Source organism: Triticum urartu, chromosome 3A (genome assembly GCF_056163025.1).
Source record: "Triticum urartu cultivar PI428250 chromosome 3A, HENAU_Tu73, whole genome shotgun sequence".
NCBI lineage: Eukaryota > Viridiplantae > Streptophyta > Magnoliopsida > Poales > Poaceae > Triticum > Triticum urartu.
Genome location: NC_141875.1, coordinates 744,249,328 through 744,272,704, shown reverse-complemented (window position 1 = coordinate 744,272,704; position 23,377 = coordinate 744,249,328). Strand labels below are relative to the sequence as shown.

At 46.9% G+C, this 23,377-nt stretch overlaps 2 long non-coding RNA genes across 2 annotated transcripts; one reads left to right on the top strand and one right to left on the bottom strand.

The window, feature by feature from the left end:
* Positions 1–3,206: 3,206 nt before the first annotated feature.
* On the top strand, positions 3,207–3,721 carry LOC147982583 (uncharacterized). The gene is made up of 2 exons (XR_015617868.1): positions 3,207–3,370; positions 3,477–3,721. It is a non-coding gene; the product is annotated as an uncharacterized LOC147982583 (long non-coding RNA).
* Positions 3,722–16,623: 12,902 nt separating this feature from the next.
* LOC147982582 (uncharacterized) lies at positions 16,624–17,114 on the bottom strand. The gene is made up of 2 exons (XR_015617867.1): positions 16,991–17,114; positions 16,624–16,850 (listed from the first exon to the last, which is right to left on the bottom strand). It is a non-coding gene; the product is annotated as an uncharacterized LOC147982582 (long non-coding RNA).
* Positions 17,115–23,377: the final 6,263 nt, after the last annotated feature.

Below are 23,377 nucleotides of genomic sequence, written 5' to 3'. Positions count from 1 at the left end.
GTCTCAACACGATAAACTGTAGCAACAGTGCATACTCAAGGAGAACACTTTTACCTTAAAATTTAGTGAAGGGATCATCTTATAATGCTACCACTGTACTAAGCAAAATAAGATGCAAAAAAGATAAACATCACATGCAATCAAAATATGTGACATGATATGGCCATCCTCCTCTCGTGCTTTTAATCTCTATCTCCAAATCATCGTTATGATCTCCATTGTCACCGGCTCGACACCTTGATCTCCGTCGTAGCGTCGTGGTCGTCTCGCCAACTATTGCTTCTACAACTATCGCTAAAGCATAGTGATAAAGTAAAGCAATTACATGACGTTTGCATTTCATATAATAAAGAGACAACCATAAGGCTCCTGTCGATTGTTAGATATCTTACAAAACATGATCATCTCATACAATAACGTTTATCACATCATGTCTTGACCATATCACATCACAACATGCCCTGCAAAAACAAGTTAGATGTCCTCTACTTTGTTGTTGCAAGTTTTACGTGGCTGCTACGGGCTTCTAGCAAGAACCGTTCTTACCTACGCATAAAACAACAATGGTGTTTCATCAAGTTTGCTGTTTTAACCTTCTTCCAGGACCGGCCGCAGTCAAATTTGATTGAACTAAAGTAGGAGAAACAGACACCCGCCAGCCATCTTTATGCAAAACTAGTTGCATGTCTGTCGGTGGAACCGGTGTCATGTGCGTGGACATGTATGGTTGGTCAGGGCCACTTCATCTCACAATACCACCGAGTCAAAATAAGACGTTGGTGGTAAGAAGTATGACTATCACTGCCCACAACTCTTTGTGTTCTACTCGTGCATATCATCTATGCATAGACCTGGCTCATGATGCCACTTTTGGGAATCGTTGGATGCAAAACCAAAAAAATTCTACGCACACGGAAAGATCTATCCATGGAGATGCATAGCAATGAGGGGGGGGGGTGTCTACGTACCCTCCTAGACCGTAAGCGGAAGTGTTTGACAACGCGGTTGATGTAGTCGAACTTCTTCTAGCTCCGACTGATCAAGCACCGAACGTACGACACCTCCGAGTTCTGCACACGTTCAGCTCGGTGACGTCCCTCGTCCTCTTGATCCAACAAGATGTCGAGGAAGTAGATGAGTTCCGTTGGCACCACGGCGTGATGACTGTGTTGGTGAAGTGATCCGCGCAAGGCTTCGCCTAAGGACCTTGAGAATATGATCGGGGGTGCAAACTGTGGAGGGCGCGCCGCAAACGGCTAACAATTGATGTTGCGTGTGCTAGGTGCCCCCCCCCTCATGTATATAGGTGGGAGGGAGAGGGGAGAGGCCAAGGGGCGCCACAAGTGGGGCCAAATCCCACTTGGGCTCCTGCCCTAGGTCACCCCCTTCCTTGCATAGGTGCCAGGGGAAGGAAGGGTGAGGTGGCGCCCCCCCTTTCCTTTCTCCCTTGAGGAGGGGAAGGAAGGAGAGACTTGCCCTCCCCCCTTTCCTTTCCCTAGGGCTACCCGGCCTGGTGGAGGGGCGCACCAGCCCCTTGTGGGCTGGTCTGTTCCTCCCTTGGCCCATTAAGCCCATATCTTTGCCGGGGGTGCCCGGAACCCCTTCCGGTGACCCTATATGTATCTGGTACCCTCCTCGTCATGTCTGTGATCTCATCCGGGACTCCGAATAACATTCGATCACCAAAATCGCATAAATCATATAATACTATATCGTCATCGAACGTTAGGCGTGCGGACCCTACGGGTTCGAGAACTATGTAGACATGACCGAGAAACCTCTCCGGTCAATAACCAATAGCGGAACCTGGATGCTCATACTGGCTCCTACATATTCTACGAAGATCTTTATCGGTCGAACCGTTATGACAACATATACAATTCCCTTTGTCCATCGGTATGTTACTTTCCCGAGATTCAATCGTCAGTATCTTTATGCCTACTTCAATCTCGGTACCGGCAAGTCTCTTTACTTGTTCCGTAATACATCACCTCATGACTAACTCCTTAGTCGTTTTCTTGCAAGCTTACGATATGTATTGATATACGCTCTCTATCTCTGAATTTCTTTCTTTGAAAAACACAAAGCACACACACGGTTGAAGAAAAATAAAGCACGAACACAGTCACAATAACAGAGAGGTTTTTGTGACGTGCAAAACTTGCGTCATTTCTAGTCATTCCTTATTCCATCCCTTAACTGAATCAACAGGAAATTCGCCACAACCCGATAGTTGCGCGTGCCATCCCACAAGGTCGGATCGTGCCGGGTCTAAAGTTAACTAAAGTACTAAACAAGCTAAAACAATGTTCGGCCAGAGCAGGAATGCAATAAGCTTCTGGCCCATGCAGTCAACATTCAGATCTGGTGGTCCAGCCGGGAACATGTATCTACTGAAGAAATAAGGGAAATTGAAGAAAAACTAGCAGAAAACATCAAGGTTAACATCAACAACACACAGCCACAAACCAAAATTGGCAGCCATTTCATCCATGCATGTGCGTGCTGGAAGCATGTTTGGTGAATGCAGCGTGCTGTCAATGAGCAAAGAAAATGGAGGAAATGAACTGAGAGAACAAATAGTATCAGACAAATACACTGAACCATCCATGGACATATCATAAACCATCTTGAAACAATGTCACTAGATTTGACTGAACAGGTAGAAAAAATTCAATTGTCTGACAAATAGCAAAAGAGGAAGAAATTTTGCCAAGTGATGGTCAATCTTTGTCAGTACAATGCCCAATGTGATACTCCCTCCGTCATGGTTTAGAAGGCGCGCTTGGAAATTCTCTGGGACCTAGGTAGTTATTTATTGGTTGTGAGATAGGCTAAAAAATAGCATTCACACTACGCATGCATTTAGAAATAGTATATCAAAGTACTAATTAGCTACTAGAAATAAATGCAATGCACCCTAAACCTTGTCTATTGTGAAAACGCACGCAAATTTAACTGTGTCTTCTAAACCGTGACGGAGGGAGTAGTATTCAAATGATATGCTATTAAATACTAGATTTGATAATATCACATTTAGTGGTCCTAATTAATTAAGAATATATCCCAAATTTATAGACATAAATGTTAATAGAGGCTACATTGACAATAAGTGGAAACCCTCTTAATGATACAATTAAATTTCACGAATTAAGTTCATTGATACGGTGAGATATTTTTTATCATATTTGAGTGAGATAGAAATGAATAGCGTCTAGCTACAAGTCTATATATAGAGATACAATCTAGAATACTTCTGGACGCCCAAAGAGAAACGGGAATAAGAAGTTTGTATCTGACCTTATGGAGTCGAAAGCCATTCTTCTTTGCCTCATGTTGATTCTGCAGCTAGGAAACTCCATTCATGTTGGTAAGAAGCCATTTGGAGGTCACTATATTGTCAGCTAAACATCATGAATTTCTTAGGACGTTTCACAATTTGGATATCTTTCAATGATGTGTGTTCTTGTTTACAGAGCAGTGCAGGCAGGAAGCTTCTTTTACGAGCCCCGATTGCACAAAAGCAACTTGCCAAAGTGCTTGCCAGAAGTCGTGGGGAGATGACGTCCTGCATGTGGTATGTAGGATCACAGGCATAACCTTGGAAACTTGTTACTGCATCGTATGTGTTTAGAGTTGCACTAAACCATCATGTAAGGCAATGGATAATGATGTGATCCGGTAATAAAGTCCTTTCGCAACATGCTTGCGATAAACTATAGTGACCTCCAAATTCGGGTGTTTTATTTGTTTTGGTCATGTGTGATCTTAAATTTGGTTCTTTTGTGTTTGCATGGCCTCGCGATTCACAAGTTTAGAAACAAATCTACACGACATGAGTAAACGAAGCTTATTGTTCGGACACTCCTCTTTCAGGTGCTTTTCAGATGCGTTGAGAACATCAAGAGGAAGTATATATTTCTCCGTGTGGCCAACAAGTCGGTTTAGTGTTAGAAAATGTACACCACAACTGAACTATGGTCCGAAACACTCTTCCCTTGAAACATCCCATAACACATGGGAATCGAGAGATTGATGGTATGTGTGTGCAGTTACCGACACGCAAGAATTACAGCTAGCACGACCCCTCATGCTCTTAGTACCTGGTTTTGTCCCATTTGAACCAAGCATCGGGATCCATCTAGGAAGACTAGATCAAAACTAAAAAGCACCATGCTGGTAGCGTAATCTTTGGAGCTTCACTATGGTGGCACCTCACATGCCGGAGTGGGTGGTGAACATCTAGCTATCAAAGTTCCTTTATAATTAGTCTTCGTAGACTCATACGTCACTGTAACAAACTCCGACGTGAGGGGAATCCTCGACAGGTTACATCAGCCTGAGGATTTTTCATCACTGCGATTAAACCAATTAGGGTTGTTCTCGTTCTGATAATAATCATTGGATATACCTCCAGAAGGAGTCTAGGTGTCTCTGATTCAATCAATGCATCGGATATCTTGATCAGGAGCGGTCTGAATGAATGACATGCGCACCATCAGCCCTCTAGCTGACACTGCCATAAAGAATAAATGTTAGATATCACCAGCACTTACAACTAACACAATCAGTTCCATTATATCTTCCGTACAAGATGATAGAAGTCACTCTGATGTTGACGCAGCCCTCTACCTCGACGATGTTGCCGTGCAAGTATTCCCGGATGCTTTTGGTGGAGGCTAGCTAGGAAACAAACTACCCAATCGTCTTGGGCAGAACTCGCGGAAGGGCCGTTGCCGAGCCGAGAAAAAGTCAGTCATGGAGCGGACTCTTCGTGAGTAACACGAAGCCAGCGTTATTAAAGCTGAGCAAGAGATGTAAGAGGCCGTAAGTAAACACGAGGCCTTGGAGCTGAGTTTAACGGAAAAAGAGTCCGAAGTCACCAAGGCGCATCAAGCCACGAGCGACGCCCGGGGGGAAACCCAAAGCGCCCTGCAGGGGATCCAGGAGGCGAGGGAGATCGCGGCGGGTAAGGCTTTTCCCATGTAAAGTAAGTATTTGAAGGGAAAACTATATTTATGATTGTGAATCCGGACTTCTTAGGTGTATTTGCTGAGCTACCTCACAGTATATCAGATCCTGCTCAATTCTATCGAACCGGAGGAAGGAACACCGCCGATAAGCTCTTTTGGTCGCAGTATTTGGCACCGAATTATCCGGTGCCTTTTGCCGGTCAGCTGAAACAGTTGATCGAACTACATAAGGCGGCGGAACTAGCCATGAAAGATATGGTTATCTGGCTATGGCCCGCCGAGCCGATTCCAAGCAGCTATTTCGGGCTCGTGAGGCGGCTTGTAAGCGCTTGCCCTCGACTTGACGTCATCAAGCGGTCGGTATGTGTAGAAGGAGCGCGAATGGCTTTCACCCTCGCAAAGGTGCACTGGGGGAAGATGGATGCTGAAAAGCTAGTACCGAGGGACCGCCAGAGGGGAACGAGCACCGCAAGCCCGAATTGTATTATAAAAGTGTCCTGAAAGGATCCTACCTTGCAGCGGAGCTATGTACCAAGGACATTATATTTCCATGAACGCCGATCATGTTGTCCTTTGTAATGTTTGAACAAGGTCGTTTATATGTCGCCTGTTATATAAAAGTTTACCCTCTTGTGCGGCCGTTTGTATGTTAAGGCTAAGAGTTGGCCAGTCGTCGGCTTCTGCCCCCACATAAGAAGTATGAGGGTGTTCGGGATAAACCTGAGCACTCTTTATCCCAGTTTTGGGTCCTCTGAAGGAGGTGCTCAGCACAACGAACCAGGTAATCGGACTATAGGGCTTTATCGCTCTCACTTAGCCATAGGAGCTTTAGTATGGTCGGCGCAGCCCCTTGTGTTCGGAAGACCGTACTAGGGGCCCTATAAGTGCCTGATCGGAGAAAAAGCCGACCCATCGCACGCTGCATTGGATATGTAATTATGCGGGAGAAATCCTTAAAGATTTTGTGACCGCTCGAACAACTGACCAGCTCTCGCCGTATCATGACAGTCAGTTTTCGGTTTTCTCTACTGAGGTGCTCATCCGGAAGAACCGGGACACAATCGCAGTAGTTCTCCCAGTGCTACCTTAGCCGATATAGCGGAACGTAAGGTACCAAAACATGGGAGCCGGGCAAACCCAACTATTGACCCAAGACATGATTCGGAGCTGATGCATATAATGCTATAAGTTCGGGGTGCCGAACTTCCATGAAGGTGTTCGGACTGTTATTGCCGTGTTACGGGGAAACGAAGCCCCTGGCATATTTAAGGCATATCGCTGTGTACGGATGCTATTTGACGAAATGATTTCGATAAGAAATAAACAGCAGGTAAACGTCATATAAATCCACATGTCGTATTTGAATAATACGTCTATGCGTATGGGTACAAGTAATGTGATAAAAAAAGAGCTGTGATAGCAGAACCTGCTGTGACCAGGGGGAAGAGGTTGAGTGCGGATCCGTATTGTGGCCGGACGTTCGCTGCGGGGAATGTCTAAGGATCCGCTAACGCGTTCGAGCTGCCTCTGTGGAGTCTGTCCTGGTCGGTGCAAAGGTGAACCTGCGAAGGAAATAGAAGAAAAGTTTGTGTGCCTTAGGGCGGTTGAACCGCTGAGTTCGGCATGTCATGGCCTTCGCCGGAGTGTTTAGTTGAGCTCGGGACGAGCGGGGGTATCCTTCCGCGAAGTAGTTCGGAGCCCCTTGACGGTGTCCGGGAGCCTGGGCGTCGACTCGAGGTTCGGCTGCAAGGTGCTTCTCGTTGTTCCTGCTGCTAAGGCAGTGATGTATTTGTTGGTGCCGAAGGAAGGTTTGGGCCTGCCATGAACCGTGATGACTCCACGTGGACCGGGCAATTTGAGCTTACGGTAGGCATAATGTGGCACCACGTTGAATCGAGCGAACGCGGTTCGCCCGAGCAGTGCTTGATAGTCACTGCGGAAAGGGGCGATTTCGAAGATTAACTCTTCGATATGGTGATTTTCTGGTGATCCGAAGATTACCTCGAGGGAAATGGAGCCTATACAGCTAACCTCCATACCTGGTATGATGCCTCTAAAAGTGGATTTAGTGGGCTTGATTGTTGAATGATCAATGCCCATCTTGCGCACTATGTCCTGGTAAAGCAGATTTAAACTACTACCTCCGTCCATAAGGACTCGAGTGAGGTGGAACCCGTCTACGATTGGGTCGAGGATTAGTGTGGCTGGATTGTCCCGATTGGCGTTAACCGGACGATCCGTGCGGTTGAAGGTGACCGGCCCTAGCTTATATTGTGGGACGGCGAGTTCCGTTGAGCCGCCGTCCCTAAGGGTGCATCTCTGGTCCAAGTGGGCAATTTGGGTGGTATTTACCACATTCACTGATTGAATATGGGGGGGGGGGATTTCTTTTGCCCTTCTGTGTTCGGCGATCTGGGCTCTTCGTCGCTATCGTCGCCTTGAGACCCCTCTACGTTTTTGGCGCCTGCCTTGCCGGCTTGTTTGAAGACCCAACATTCTCTGTTGGTATGGGTGGCTGCCGTTTCTGGGGTGCCATGAATTTGGCATTGGCGAGCGAGTATGCGGTCTAGACTGGATGTACCCGGATTTGTATTTTTGGGCGGCCCTTTCCGCTGACCGGACTTTGAGCCCCTGAACCCGGCATTAACTGCCGTATTTTTTGTCGTTTCACCATATTTGCGGCACTTTTGTTTGTTGCGTCGTGGTTTGCCATTGCTATCCCTGGCTTGTGATATGCCAAGTTTTCTTGCTGTATTGGTACTACGAGCCAACCAGCTATCGTCGCCCGCACAAAAGTGGGTCATAAGTGTCGTGAGGGATGCCATGGATTTTGGCTTCTCTTGGCCAAGGTGCCGGGCGAGCCATTCGTCACGGATATTATGCTTAAATGCTGCTAAGGCCTCTACATCCGGACAGTCGACAATTTGATTCTTCTTGGTTAGGAACCGGGTCCAGAATTTCCTGGCCGATTCTCCTGGCTGCTGAGTTATATGACTTAAATCGTCAGCGTCCAGCGGTCACACGTAAGTTCCCTGGAAATTGTCCAGGAATGCCTCTGCCAGGTTGTCCCAACTTCCTATGGAGTTTGCCGTCAAGCTATTGAGCCAATGCCGAGCCGGCCCTTTGAGTTTGAGCGGGAGATACTTGATGGCATATAGGTCATCCCCGTGGGACATATGAATGTGGAGGAAGAAGTCTTCTATCAATACCGCGGGGTCTGTAGTAGCATCGTATGATTCAATGTTTACGGGTTTAAACCCTTCTGGGAATTCGTGATCCATTACTTCATCAGTGAAGCATAAGGGGTGTGCGGCGCCTGTGTGCCGGGCTATATCGCGACGCGGTTCATACGAGTCTTGTCTGCCGTGTCCGGCTCGGCCGGATTTGCTTTTAATGTATCCGGCGTGACGATCATCGTCGTGTATTGGTGTGTGCCCCCGTGATCCGTAGATGGATCTTGCATGTTTTGTCTTGTTTTCCAATACGTCTCGCAGGTCCCGTGTGTTGCCCCGGGCCTTGGTATTTTTGTTTGAGTGGCGGCGGGGTGCAGGCTGAACTTCAGGCCAAAATGCCTCTCTGGCTCGGCCACGAGGTGGCCGGTCAGCCGCATCGTACACTGGTGATGTAGGTTTCAATGCTTCCTCCTCGAGGTGGGGTAGCAACCTGTGCTTTGGGTAATTCTTGGAGTGGCGCTCGAGTCCGTATTCCTCGGCCGCAAGGACTTCGGTCCATCTGTTTGCTAGCAGATCTTGATCAGCTTGAAGCTGTTGTTGCTTTTTTCTTCAGGGTATTTGGTGTGGCCGTAAGCCGGCGCTTGAAGCGCTCCTGCTCGACAGGATCCTCAAGCATGATAAATTCTTCGTCGCCGAGGCTCACCTCGTATTTGGAGAGAGGCATGTAATTGTCCTCCTCCGATTCTTCAGGTGCTGCCCGCTCTGGAGGGCTAGCTTGTTCACCCTCCTGCTCTAGATCGTGCTGGAGGGGATTATTGTTGTCATCGGCACTATCCGGAGTGTTATTGTCTCTTGTGCCGGTATCACTACTTTTGCTATGGTGGGACTTAGAGCGGCGCCGCTGACGTGGACGCTTGGGTTGCTCCTTGGTGGGGTCTTCCTCCGCTGTCTCGTCGCTATTGCCTTCTTTGGGGGTGTCCACCATGTATATATCATATGATGAGGTGGCGGTCCAGCGCCCTGTGCGCGGTGGTTCCTGTTCGTCTCCTACATCGTCGTCCATACCGTCGATGTCTTCGAAGTCGAAGTCGAGCCTGTCGGTTAAATCGTCGACAGTGGCTACTAAGTGGGTGGTGGGTGGGAAGCGAATTTCTTCGTCGTCCGCATCCTATTCTAGCCGGACATAGTTCGGCCAAGGTTCTCCTGACCAGGAGAGAGACCTTACTGAATTTAGCACATTTCCGAAAGGTCAATGCTGAAAGATAACCGCGGAGGCGAACTCCGTGATCGGCGCCCAGTCGGATTCGATAGGCACAGATGCAGGCGGCTTGGAGCTAGTGGCCGGAGACGAATCCCACGGTTCGGCGACACGGCTCTCGTAAGGGGTGAAGTCAGTATCCGGCTCCATCGCCGCTGAGAGTGCGGCCTCCATGGCGGGGTCTATCCCTCCGTCCTTGGATGGCGCAATTTGCTCCGGATTGAAGGCCGAAGTAGTTGCAGATGCGATCTCCCGAACACTGTCCGACGGCAGAGTTACGTCGTGCTCGTCGTGATTGTGCGGCCCACCTGACACGGGCTCGTATCCGTCGAAGATCAAGTCTCCGCGGATATCGGCAGTGTAGTTCAAGTTTCCAAATCTGACTTGATGGCTAGGGGCGTAGCTCTCGATCTGCTCCAGATGGCCAAGCGAATTGGCCCGCAGTGCGAAGCTGTCAAATACAAAGATCTGTCCGGGGAGGAAAACCTCACCCTGGAGCGCATCACTACCGATGATCGAAAGAGCCATCGAGCCTTACGGTGCTGACACAGTGGAACTCTCAATGAAAGCACCAATGTCGGTGTCAAAACCGGTGGATCTCGGGTAGGGGGCCCCGAACTGTGCGTCTAAGGCGGATGGTAACAGGAGGCATGGGACACGATGTTTACCCAGGTTTGGGCCCTCTTGATGGAGGTAATACCCTACATCCTGCTTGATTGTTCTTGATGATATGAGTATTACAAGAGTTGATCTACTACGAGATCGTAGAGGTTAAACCCTAGAAGGTAGCCTATGGTATGATTGTATGTCGCCTACGGACTAAACCCTCTGGTTTATAGACACCGGAGGGGGATAGGGTTACACAGAATCGGTTACAAGGGAGGAGATCTACATATCTGTATTGCCTAGCTTGTCTTCCACGCCAAGGAGAGTCCCATCCGGACACGGGAGGAAGTTTTCAATCTTGTATCTTCATAGTCCAATAGTCCGGCCAAAGGATATAGTCCGGCTGTCCGGAGACCCCCTAATCCAGGACTACCTCACACACGATGAGTGACAGGATCATAGCACCGGTAATCTTTGTTGTTGGGAGGGTAGCCAAGGAAGATGCATGGGTCGGAGCGGTGTGCAAGCTTGTGTGGCATGGTGGACGCGGTGCTAGTATAACAGAGACACCAAAATATGTGAAGACCATCATAGGACGGTGGTGTATGATAACCCACAAGTATAGAGGATCAATTGTAGCCTCTTTTGATAAGTAAGAGTGTCGAACCCAACGAAGAGGTAAAGGTAGAACACATATTGCCTCAAGTTCTATCGACCACCGATACAACTCTATGCACGCTTAACGTTCGCTTTACCTAGAACAAGTATGAAACTAGAAGTACTTTGTAGGTGTAACGGGAAAGGTTTGCAAGATAATAAAGAGCGCGTAAATAAAAACTAGGGGCTGTTTAGGTAAGGAAGCAATAAAGTTAGTATAGCGAGTGTGGAAAAGTGGTGGTAGGAGTTGCGAAATTGTCCCTGAGCAATTGATTTGTTTACTAGACCGATAGCAAGTTCTATGTGGGAGAGGCCACTGCTAGCATGTCATCCCTGACTTGGAATTCTATGCACTTATGATTGGAACTATTAACAAGCATCCGCAACTACTAACGTTCATTAAGGTAAAACCTAACCATAGCATTATGATTGGAACTCTTACCCTCCAATACATGGTCCTATCAACATACAACTAACCATATGGTGTGATCCACGCACGCTCTCATATGATGGGCACCAAAGCACAACAGCATAACCACAAGCAAATTAAACCAATCATAGCAATTCACCAATTACCGATAGGACAGCAAAAATCTACTCAGACAACATAGGATGGCAACACATCATTGGATAATAATATGAAGCATAAAGCACCATGTTCAAGTAGAGGGTATAGCGGGTTGCAGGAGAGTGGACTGCTGTAGATAGATGGGGGAAGGTGATGAAGACGTTGGTGAAGATGACAGAGGTGTTGGTGTAGATCGTTGTCGCGATGATGGCCCCGGCGGCGTTCCGGCGCCACCGGGAGAGAGGGGGGAGATACCCCCCTTCTTATTCTTCTTCCTTGACCTTCTGCCTAGATGGGAGAAGGGTTTACCCTCTGTTCCATGGCCTCCATGGCAGTAGAGGGGCGAGAGCCCCTCCGAGATTGGATCTGTCTCTCTGTCTCTCACTGTTTCTGTTCCCTGATTCTGCCCTTTCACCGTTTCTTAAATTTCCGGAGATCCGTAACTCCGATTGGGCTGAAATTTTAACACGATTTCTATCCGGATATTGACTTTCTTGCGGAAAAAGAAGGGCACCAACCGCCTTACGGGGTGGCCACGAGGGCCCAGGGCCCGCCTGACCCCCTGGGGCACACCCCCCTGCCTCGTGCCCCCCCCGGGCATCATCTCGCGTTGATTATTCTTCCCAAAAATCACATACATTCCAAAAAAAATCTCCGCCAGTTTTTATCCCGTTTGGACTCCGTTTGATATGGATTTTCCACGAAACAAAAAAATGCAAGAAACAGGAACAGGCACTGGGCACTAGATCAATATGTTAGTCCCAAAAATAGTATAAAAAGTTGCCAAAAGTATGTAAAAGTTGTATAATATTAGCATGGAACAATCAAAAATTATAGATACGACGGAGACGTATCAGTGTACCGAAAAGAAGGTGGTGAGGAGCGTAGTTCCACCGGGGACGACACAGACGAATGTTGACTAAGAGAGAGGTGCTGGCGAGGGCATTGGGCCAGAACCGAGCGGGCACGTTAGCATGAAAGAGCAACGTGTGAACACAATCATTAAGAGTGCACAGAATGCGCTCGGCGCGGCCGTTCTGCTGTGAGGTGTTGGGGCAAGTCAGACGGAAGGTGGTGTGGTGAGAGGCGAGAAGTGAGCGAAGAGCGACGTTGTCAAACTCTTTTCCGTTCTCAGTTTGTAGTGCAAGTATGGGGCGACCGCACTGAGTGGTGACGTAAGAATAAAAGGCAGTGAGTGTGGCTAAAGCATTGGATTTACGACGAAGAGCTAAAGTCCACACATAATGAAAATAATCATCTTAAATCACCAAATAGTACAAATAGCCCGTGTTACTCGCAATGGAGACGTCCAAACATCACTGAATCAACTGAAACGGAGAAGTGGAAAGTGAAGTAGATGCACTAAAGGGAAGACGCACCTGCTTGCTCAAACGACAAGCCTCACAAGGATCTGACGCAAAAAGGCGGGGTTGGGTGGCCCAAGCAAGCATGCCAAAGGTCGACGCCAGCGGAGAGAGCGATGGGTGTGAAAGTGGAGGCACCGGCGTGCACGGGATAAAGCTCGTTAGGGCTATCATATCGGCGAAGCACCATCTGGGTACGAGTGTCCTTCACAAAAAAACCAACACCGTCAAATTCAACAGTAAGAGGATTCTCACGAGTAAGACGACGAACAAAGACTAAGCCAGATTAAGTCAGGTGAAACAAGAACGTTAGACATAGTGATAGGTGTGGAACTGGAAGGAAAACTAGTGCTACCGACGTGGGTGATGGGTAAAGAGGAACCGTTGCCAACGGTGATGCGAGTGGGAGTGTGTACTAGAGTGGAGGAGGAAAGGTTACCGGGATGACCTGTCATGTGCGCAGTAGCACCCGACTCCATGTACCGGTCACCTCCACCGCCATAGTTGCTTGGCGACGGTGCCGATGTAGGGCGGCCAGGAGGGCAGGTTCCCACGGTGCAGGTGCCGGCGGCGGCAGCTGACCTCCATAGGTTGGCGCCTGGGCGGGCGCGCCGTAACCCCTGAGGGGTGGCGACGCGAGCGGGGCGCCGTAAGGCTGGTAGGGGGCGGCGACGAACGCATGGTGGCCCGCTGGACGGGGGGCAAGGAGAACCGGTGCAGGAGCCCACGGGACGGGCATGTGATAGGCGTGGACGACACCGCCCACGGGTTCAGCCCGACAGCCCACGGAGGAGGCGGCTGCTGGAAGTGGGGCGCCCCCCTGCACCCTGTGCCTCATGCTGTTGCGGCTGCTGCTGGCGGCGGCCCCCGCCACCCCGCCGGTTGCGCCCGCCCCCGCGACCTTGCGGCTGATGGGGATGCGCTGGGGGCGCGGGCGGAGCGGGCGGCAGCGGGTAGTAGCCAACGGGTGCTAGCGTCGCAGACTGGCGGGGGGCAGCCAGAGGAGCAGGGCTGCCGCGAGTGGTACCGACAGCGAGAGTAGTGTGCTGGACCCGCTGCTTCAGCTTCGTCATCCGGTGCTCCTCAAGTTTGAGGTACGCGACGACGCGCTGGAAAGTGGGTTGCGGCAGCAGGGTGTGGTTGAACGCCGCGTTGCTGAAGTCCTCATTAAGACCGGCGGTGAGGGAGCTCAGCATGAGGTCATCAGAGACCTGAGCGCCGATGTCGCGCAGCTCGTCGGCAAGCATCTTGAGCCTCATGCAGTACTCGTTGATTGTGGAGTTGTCCTGGTGACAGCCGAAGAACTCCTGCTGCAAGAAAACAAGGCGCTGGAGTTTGTTGTCGGTGAAGAGCGCGTTGATCTTGGCCCACACGGTTGGGTTTTGGGGAGGAGATGGCAGCAGCAGCGGGGCGGCTACAGCGAGAGGCGAGAGCGGCGGCTGAGAAGAGCGGCGCGCGGCTGGGAAGGAAGGAGGCGGGGCGCAGCGTTACGCGGGACGCGGGTCGGCAGGCAGCGATACGTTGAACGCGTGGGCGGCTGGCTGGCTAGCGACGCTGGCGCGGCTGGCTAGCGTGGTTAAAACGCGTGCGGGAGGCGGAAGCGAGGACTTGGCGGCGGCGGCGTGGTGTAGAAGGTCGAGGGGCGCGGCGGCGGAAGGTGCGGATGTGGGGCGCGGCGGCGGCGGCGGCAGTGCGGGGAGGCGCGGCGGCGGTGGCGGCTGCGGCTACCCTAGGGTTACACCGAAAAAGATGATACTATGTAGACAGATGATTTGCAATACGATTTATTGATTTGGGGTGCTGATGCACGCATATATAATAAAAAGGAAAGCCTGTAGCTCAATTATAGAAGACTAGGAAATCGGCCACAATTCCAATACACGTGCAGTACAAATACATACTCAACACAAAGCATGCGCAATGAATAATCCAGTTAAAGCACAATTTTCTCAGTTTCAGCAGAACTACCGTGTTTGGAAGTCCAGTTTTTGTCAGTTTTATGGTTTAGACAATGTTGCATGCACAATCATGGAGATAGCAAGGTGAACCTAACTGAGCTACAGTCAACCTTACGAAACAACGTGCGCGGCTTGTGCTTTTTAGTTTTGTTTAGGGAGTTGTGAGAGGCATGGGCTAATGTTCGCCACATGCCTGTAGCCTTGTCGTGAACGCGCACATCCTCTCTCCCTTTTTTTCAAGGTAAACATCCTCTATCTCCTATATTAAACATGCATATCTCGTTCTCATGTAGCCTTGTCATGAACGCGGCATGCATGTTTCTGCTAAAAGTTAAAGATGGAGTTTCTCCATTACTCAAATTATATGCTAAATTATATATTTGATGAGGTCACATTTAGTGATGCACAATTATGAATATAATATAAAATTAGTGGTATACAGTGAGAAATAATGGATACCATTTTCATAATGAAATTAAATTTAGTGAATTAATTAGAGTGATATGGTGAGATCTTTTTTATCTTGTCTGAGTGAGACGGGATTAAATATCCTATAGCTACAAGTCTATACATAAAGATAATATCATGTATGTTTCTGGATCCCAAGCCAAAATAGGAATAAGAAATTTATGTCTGGCCTTATGGAGTGGAAAGCTATTCCTCTTGGCCTCATGTTAATTGTGTAGTGGAATTCCATTCATGTTCATAAGAAATACATCTCCTTGTCCCTAGATATGTTTACTTTCTCCTATCAGCCAAAGTAGAATAAGATCATGAATATCTTTGGGATTTTTTTTCTGTATTTGGACTTGTTTTAACGATGTGTGATCTTGTTGACAAAACAATGTGGTGTGGCATTTCTTTTACATGCCCCACATGCACATAATTAACTTGTATGACTGTCTACAACAAGATCTTGGTAGATTGCATCCTAAAATTAATGTGTAGGGTCAGAAATATAACCATGAAAGCTTGTTATTACTGTGTCGCCTGTGACTATTGCACTAAACCACCATGGAATGCAATGGAAAATCATGTGATTCGGTAATAAACTCTTCAAGTGAATAGCACATGTGAATGTACAATGGTTGTCAAATTTAGAAATTTGAATCTGTTAAGTAGTAGAAATTTGAGACAGACCTACAGTCCAGATCTGCCTTTAAAACGTCCCATGAAGCATGAGAATTGATGGATCGATGGGATATATGCGGTAACCCAGACCCCGAACTCACAGCTGGCACGTCCCATCGTGAACCTATTGAGTGTATTTGATGCGTTCAAACCGAAACTAATGACGTTTCAAGCTCTTGGTCGCATGCAACTGGTTCAGACAGGTCTAGTTTATTTGAGCATAGCCATTTCACTAAAGTTATTAGCCATGTTTGCAATGAAAGTGAATCAAACGTTCGGCATTGATGACTTTATCATATTAACTTTGGTTCTATGACGTGGCTAGAAAATTTGTGTTTAATCCCGAAATGCATCATTGTCAAAGGTTCTAAATGGAGTATGTGTGCAGGGAAAACTAAGTTGCAAGTCTCGTACAACTGCAGAGGCGAGGAACGTGGCACCATTAGGACTTATACATTCAGATCTTTTGGGATGAATGGTATTTTGACAAAGGGTGGAAAAATATATTTCATGACTTTGATAGATGACTCTACCAGATATTACGTGGTATACCTGTTGAAAACAAAAGTGGTTGTTTTGCATTACTTTAAAGTCTATAAATCCGAAGCATAGAATCGAGTTGATCAAATACAATCTAAAGGCTTAGGTCAGATAGTGGTCGACAGTATTTCTCATACGAGTTCAATTTATTCTATGAGGAACATGGTATAATCAATAATAAGGAGCCTCCCTATTCACTCGAGTCAAACGATGTTGCCAATCGGGGGTGCCAGTATAGGAAGTTTCGTTCATTCAGGTCGTACATAGTTGTTTATAAACTTTTGAACACGGGTCCATACAAACATAAAATCGTCGATTCTAAGACTACACAAAACAGAATAAAATAAAATCGCCACAACATCCAAATTTAGTGATTTCATACATCCTCACATGCATTTGACAAGAAGATTTTATTACTGTATGACCTCATTGACCATTGTTTGACATGATGGCAAAGTGTAATTCTAGAAACATACGAGACAAGTACAAATTGTATAGTAAGGTCTGACAGGCTTACAATCTGTTTGTTTCACACGATCCCCCCACACAGATATGCAGGTGCTCAGGCAAGTATAAAATGCGCATAGGGTGGTCCCAAAAGCTGTTTCAGTTTTGCAAATTTCTGTACACAAGAACATATATCATTGAAAGAATTTTAAATTGAGGAAGTTCTAATGAAAATCATGCCCCTCAACTGCCAATGTCACTATGCTATAATCGGCAGGAGAAAGGAAAATAAGTACATGGAGATCGATTTCGTACCAGCATAAGTACAATTTCCCTGCAGCAGAAGCACCATAAGGCAAAGAAGAATAGGTTTCTGCTCCATACTATCAATAACAAATTTCTTCTTCTCGTTTCTTTTTGGTGAGAAGCATATAATACTAGTGATATTTATAGTCCAGTAACTAGAGAACATTTACTCCATGTTCACTCAAATAAGATTGCAAGTTAGTTCTATCTTCAAGATGATATCCATTTAATGTTATCATATATCTCTATATCTATGCCGACATAAATTAGGGAGATACTCTAAACTGTGCACCATTATTAGATATGATCCGGACAAACGTATGGTATTAAATAGATAAAAATCCTATCATTTGAGGAGTTCAAAGTACTAGGTACTCACTAGCGCAGACTATCTTGCTGGTTGTGTGTAATTGTTTAACACCGAGGTGTAATTATAGAAAAGCATTTGACCGGATGGTGCTATAGATGTAGTCCTGCTAATACTACGGGGGAATGAAAGTAGGGGCGGTCGTATCAACCAAAACATCCAGGTGGGAGAACACATAAGGGATTATACATGTTCGGGTCCTGGTTGAATGACGAAATACCTACTCATTGCTGAAATTTTGTCTATTTTGGGCCTAGTCCAATAGCAGTTTCGGAAATTCCTAATAAATCCTAAAGGCTCACGCGGCCCATTCCTGCAAAGCAAGAGGTAGAACTAAAGTTTAGTCCCACATTGCTAGTTTAGAGGGAGTTGGACCTCTTTATAAGGGATGTTCTTTCTCCACTTGTATGAGCATGAGAATAAGAGGGACATCCACGCGCGCTCCTCAGCCGCCGCGCCAGGTTGCTTCTCCTTCTACGTTCTTCCCCATCCCGGCTTGCGGCGTGCACCGTAGGTCAGGATAGTTTTGCGCGACTACCCGGACTCCGACGACTTCTTCTCCTACTAGTACTTGCCCTATATATGTTAGGTTCTACGCCATTTATGCAACATGTTCTGCTATCTGCTTTAGACATGTTTGGTTGTAGTTCATATATGAAGATGTTATTTACCTTCTCTCTGTCAAAGTGCATGACTTGCTTTATCTATGCCATATTAGTCATGCTTTATTTAGTATTTCCGTTAATAAAATTATTTGGTAAATTGCTCATATTTCCAACACTCCTGTGGTGGTGTTCTTACTCTTGCGTATTGATTAAAACTGAGGCTCTAGACTTCAGCCCGGTGCCGTCCTCCCAGCTTATATAGAGTGCTCTATGAGGAGTGTCATAACGCCTAGTATTAATGAAATTAATGCTCGCATGCATGAATGACTGTTCATGGCTTTGTACTATCGTATTTAACTAGATATACTGTCATTGGGTAACACGAGCAATCAATGCATTATGTAGATCGTGATAGCCTCTTGGTCTATCGGGCAATAAGATGTTCGACTGCTACGCATCTATGAATGACCGACCGTTTGTACCATCGGGGGTAAAATACGATGGTGGGCACTTTATTATCGGGTGCCGGATCCCTTGGATGATGACTTCTTCAGCTGTATTCTTGATGGGCTTGGGACTTTAGCTAGGCCATACATATCCATGGGCCTATCCCATAGGTATTCCCCCGTCAGTAGCCCCCGAGTCTGTCGAGGTCTCGCTTGTAGAAACCGACTGCGCCAACCGGAGAATATTGGGACTCATGGCCAAAGTCGAATTGCCTCTTGTTTGTTAACTAGGAGACTTTGGAGGACTCACATGATCATGCCTCCATACAATAGTTGAAAACAAGGCTTTGGTTCAGGCCTGGCCGGCCCATTAGTCCCGGTTCAGGCACGAACCGGGACCAATGAGGGCATACGTCTCGGTTTATGAGCCCAGGGGACCGGCCGGGCCTCATGGGGCATTTGTCCCGGTTCGTCTGGACTCTTTTGTCCTTGTTCCAGGCACGAACCGGGACCAATGAGCCTCGCTTCTGGCCCACATCCATTGGTGTCGATTCATGGCTTGAACCGGGACCAAAGGGTGGCCTTTAGTCCTGGTTCCAGCCACGAACCGGGACCAATGAGGTGGCTATATATACCCCTCGCCCGCGAGCAAAGCAATCCACTGTTTCGTTTTTCTGGCCGGCGAGGGGAGGGCTTTGTGGTGCTGTAGCTCACCTCCTATGCACATGAGGTGTTCGATGAAATGCCCGAGCCACACTACTTAAGCTTTCTGCTCTCCAAACTTGACCTGCAAGCTCCATTTTCATTAAAATTTGTCTAGGTTTAGCAGTCCGTCACGTACCGTCCCCGTCTTCACCGTCGTCGATCGCCAGCGCCGATCTCGTCGCCAGCACCACCGTGGTGAGCCTCTTGTTCTTATCTTCTTTCTAAAAGAAGAAAAATTCTTACTTGTATGATTAGATAGATACTTGTCTAATTTTCTTACTTTTATTATTGCAATAGATTTTATTTATCTAGGAGGCGATAGTTTTGGTATCCCTTCCATCGGCCCTCGTCGGCCCTCGTCCTGTGTATGATTCGGATCTGGTATATATTATCTTTAATAACTATTTGGTTCATTTATTGTTTATTACAATTATGCTGACCAACGTGACATAGATTTTATTTATGTAGGAGTTATGTGAACCGGAAATTCCAACCGACCCTATTGTCGAGAGGTTTAATTTAGTTCAAGAAGAAAACAATTACTTGAAGGAAAAAATAAAAAAAATAGAGGAGCAGAAGATGATATTGGAGTTGCATGTTGCGGATGTCGTCGATGATCACAAGATCAAGATGGATGCATTGCGCTTGAAGATTAGAAAGATTAGAAAACATGCTATTCATACCGAGGCTTGGTATCATTATGCCGTTGGATCAATTGTTACCTTGGTTGCGATTATGATCGCATTTGTTGTTGCATTGAAATATTTTACATAGTTTCAATGTATGGTTTAATTAGATGCTCTAGAGAGTTATATATTATTCAATGAGAACTATGTATGTACTTTGGTTTTAATGTGATGATGGACTTCTATTATTTGGTCACTTATGTGTTCATGATGTGTAATGGTTTTTGACACACTTAATTATATATAATGCACGTAGATGAACTGGTAATGGATGTACGGTGACAGACACACCTCTGTACATTAAGGGTGTGCATAATTTTCTTGAAGGGGCTGAGGCAAGCAAGCAGAATGGTTTCATGTGTTTTCCATGCCCTATATGTGGGAATACGAAGTCTTACTCTGACCGAAAAATCCTTCACACCCACCTGCTTTATAAGGGTTTCATGCCACACTATAATGTTTGCACCAAGCACGGAGAAATAGGGGTTATGATGGAAGACAGCGAAGAAGAAGAGGATGATGACAATTATGTGCCCCCTGAATACGGTGATGCTGCAACTGGGGAAGCTGAAGATCAAGAGGAACCAGACGATGTGCCCGATGATGATCTCCGCCAGGTCATTGTTGATGCAAGGAGACAGTGCGAAAGTCAAAAGGAGAAGCTAAAGTTCGATTGCATGTTAGAGGATCACAAAAAAGGGTTGTACCCCAATTGCGAAGATGGCAACACAAAGCTCGATACCGTACTAGAATTGCTGCTGTGGAAGGCAGAGAATGCTGTGCCTGACAAAGGATTTGAAATACTGAAAATATTGAAGAAGAAGCTTCCAAAGGATAATGAATTGCCCGACAGTATGTACGCATCAAAGAAGGTCGTATGCGCTCTAGGATTGGAGGTGCAGAAGATACATGCATGCCCTAATGACTGCATCCTCTACTGCGGTGTGTACGAGGATTTGACTGCATGCCCGGTATGCGGTGCATTGCGGTATAAGGTCAGACAAGATGACCCTGGTGATGTTGACGGCGAGCCCCCCAAGAAGAGGGTTCCTGCCAAGGTGATGTGGTATGCTCCTATAATACCACGGTTGAAACGTCTGTTCAGAAACAAAGAGCATGCCAAGTTGATGCGATGGTACATAGAGGACCGTAAGAAAGACAGAAACTTGAGAGCACCCGCTGACAGGTCGCAGTGGAGAAAAATCGAGAGAAAGTACCGGGCTGAGTTTGCAGGTGACCCAAGGAACATATGGTTTGGATTAAGCGCGGATGGCATTAATCCTTTCAGAGAGTAGAGTAGCAATCACAACACCTGGCCTGTGACTCTATGTATGTATAACCTTCCTCCTTGGATGTGTATGAAGCGGAAGTTCATTATGATTCCAGTTCTCATCCAAGGCCCTAAGCAACCCGGCAACGACATTGATGTGTACCTAAGGCCATTAGTTGAAGAACTTTTACAGCTGTGGAATGGAAATGGTGTACGTGTGTGGGATGAGAACAAACAGGAGGAATTTAACCATCGATGATTGTCCTGCTCTGAGTAACCTTTCAGGACAGACAAAAAAGAGATACCACGCATGCACGCACTATTTAGCTGACACCGAAAGTATATACCTGGACAAATGCAGGAAGAATGTGTACCTGGGGCATCGTCGATTTCTTTCGACCAACCATCAATGTCGAAAGAAAGCCAAGAATTTCAAAGGCGAGGCAAATCACAGGAAGAAGCTCGCCATGCGTAGCGGTGATCACGTACTTGCTATGGTCAATGATTTACACGTAATATTTGGAAAGGGTCCCGACGGACTATCTATTCCAAATGACGCTGAGCAAGGCGCACCCATGTGGAAGAAGAAACCTATATTTTGGGACCTACCCTACTGTAAAGACCTAGAGGTCCATTGTTCAATTGACGTGATGCACGTGATGAAGAACCTTTGCGTGAACCTGCTAGGCTGCTTGGGCGTGTATGGGAAGACAAAAGATACACCGGAGGCACGGGAGGACCTGCAATGTTTGCACGAAAAAGAGGGCATGCCTCCAAAGCAGTATGAAGGTCCTGCCAGCTATGCTCTTACCAAAGAAGATAAGGAAATCTTCTTTGAATGCCTGCTCAGTATGAAGGTCCCGTCTGGCTTCTCGTCGAATATAAAGGGAATTATAAATATGGCCGAGGGAAAGATGTAGAAAAAGTATCATGACTGCCACGTGATTATGATGCAACTGCTTCCGGTTTCATTGAGGGGGCTTCTACCGGAAAACGTTCGATTAGCCATTGTGAAGCTATGTGCATTCCTCAATGCAATCTCTCATAAGGTGATTGATCCAGAAATCCTACCAAGGCTAAGGAGTGATGTGGCGCAGTGTCTTGTCAGTTTCGAGCTAGTGTTCCCACCATCCTTCTTCAATATCATGATGCACGTCCTAGTTCATCTAGTTGACGAGATTGTCATTCTGGGCCCCGTATTTCTACACAATATGTTCTCCTTTGAGAGGTTCATGGGAGTCCTACAGAAATATTTCCATAACCGCGCTATGCCAGAAGGAAGCATCTCCATGGGCCATCAAACAGAGGATGTCATTGGGTTTTGTGTTGACTTCATTCCTAGCATTAAGAAGATTGGTTTCCCTCAATCGTGGTATGAGGGGAGACTGACTGGAAAAGGCCCGCTTGGAGGGGACTCAATAATATGTAGGGACGAGCATTCTTGGTCTCAAGCACACTACACAGTTCTACAGAACTCTACCTTGTTGACCCCATATGCCGATGAACACAAGAACAGTCTACGCTCCAAACACCAAGAGCAGTGTGATGACTGGATTACGTGTGAACACATCAGGACTTTCAGCAGTTGGTTGGAAACACATCTCAGAGGTGACAACTCTGTTTCTGATGAGTTGTACTTGTTGTCCACGGGACCATCTTCGACTGCATTGACTAACAAAGGATACGAGATAAATGGGAATACATTTTACATGACGGCCCAAGATCAAAAGAGCACCAACCGAAACAGCAGTGTCCGGTTTGATGCAGCACCCAAGAGGGGAAAAGACACATATTATGGTTACATAGTGGACATATGGGAACTTGACTACGGACATGATTTTAAGGTCCCTTTGTTTAACTGCAAATGGATCAATCTGTCAGGAGGCGGGGTACAGGTAGACCCACAGTACGGAATGACAATAGGGGATCTGAACAATCTTGGGTACACAGACGAACCATTCGTCATAGCCAATGATGTGGCGCAGGTTTTCTATGTGAACGACATGTCTACCAAACTGAGAAAAAGAAAAGATAAGGAAGAGAATACATCATACATCGAGGGATTGGAGGGCAAGAAAGACATGTCTGAAGATTATGAAAAGTTTCATGAAATTCCTCCTTTTAAAGTCAAGGCTGACCCAAGCACCCTGTTAAGCGATGAAGAATATCCATGGTTACGGCGCAATAAGCAAAGGACACAAGCGAAGAAAAAGTGAGGACTTTCTCTCCACAACTATTATGAAGATGCCTTTGATCTAGAATATCACTGCAGTTACATGTGAAGAAATCAAATGCCTTTTGTAACAGGCGTTGATAC